Below are 1,172 nucleotides of genomic sequence, written 5' to 3'. Positions count from 1 at the left end.
TGTTCACCTTGTAGTCCGCCATGAGGTAAAGTCAGGGTAGGAACCCAAGCAGAAACCTGGAGGCTGGAACTGAAGCAGAAGCCATGGAGGAAGACTACCTACTGGCTTGCTCCTTATGGCTTTCTCAGCCTGCTTTCTTATATACCCCAGAACCACCTGTCCAGGGAGTGACACCACCCACAGTGGACTGGGCCCTCCCACATCAGTCTTTTTTTTTTTTTTTTCAACAAAATGTAGCCAGGTGTGGTAGCACAAACCTTTAATCCCCAAGTGGAAAGCAGGCAGATCTGTATGAGTTCCAGGCCATTCTGGTCTACATATAAGTTCCAGTACAGCCAAGGCTACATAGAGAGACCCTGTCTCAAAAAATAAAAGGCCCCACAGGCTTGCATATAGGCCACTCTTATGGAGGCAATTTTTCAACTATGGTTGAAATATTCAGATAACTCAAGCCTTTGGTAAGTTGACAAAATGAAACAAAACAAAACAAAAAGCCAACTAACCAGGACTAGAGGTTTTGCCCTGCATGTGCCTATGTGCCACATCCATGCTGCTGGTACACATGGAAGCCATAGAGGGCCTTGGAAACTCTGAAACTGGAATTGTCGATGGTTATAAGCTACATAGATACCAGTAACTGAACCATGTTCCACTGAGTCATCTCTCTAGCCCCATGATTGTTAATTCTGGTTTTCAGTACAACATGATCTAGAGTCGCCCAGGAGGTGACAACAGGCACACCTCTCAGGAAATTTCTAGATCCAGTTAATTAAGGTGTGAACCAAAACACACCTTCTCTGCTTTTGTCGGGTGTTCCCTCTGCCCCCTCTCTGAGACTGAATCTTACTCTGTAGATCAGGCTGGCCTGGAACTCACAGAGATCTGCCTGCCTCTGCTTCCTGGGTGCTGGGATTAAAAAAAAATGTACACCCCCAACAGGTCTTTTGTTTGTTTCTGTTTTGTTTTGTTTTGAGACTGGGTTTCTCTGTGTAGCCCTGGCTGTCCTGAAACTCACTCTGTAGACCAGGCTGGACTAGTACTTGGAGATTGCCTGCCTCTGCCTCCCATGTGCTGGGATTAAAGAAGTGCACCATCAACAGACACTTCTTTCTTTCTCTTTTTCTTTCTTTCTTTCTTTCTTTCTTTCTTTCTTTCTTTCTTTCTTTCTTTCT

The sequence above is a fragment of the Mastomys coucha genome, unplaced genomic scaffold (assembly GCF_008632895.1).
Source record: "Mastomys coucha isolate ucsf_1 unplaced genomic scaffold, UCSF_Mcou_1 pScaffold21, whole genome shotgun sequence".
Taxonomy (NCBI): domain Eukaryota; kingdom Metazoa; phylum Chordata; class Mammalia; order Rodentia; family Muridae; genus Mastomys; species Mastomys coucha.
The sequence above is the reverse complement of the archived record's forward strand: the minus strand, read 5'-3'. Positions refer to the sequence as shown.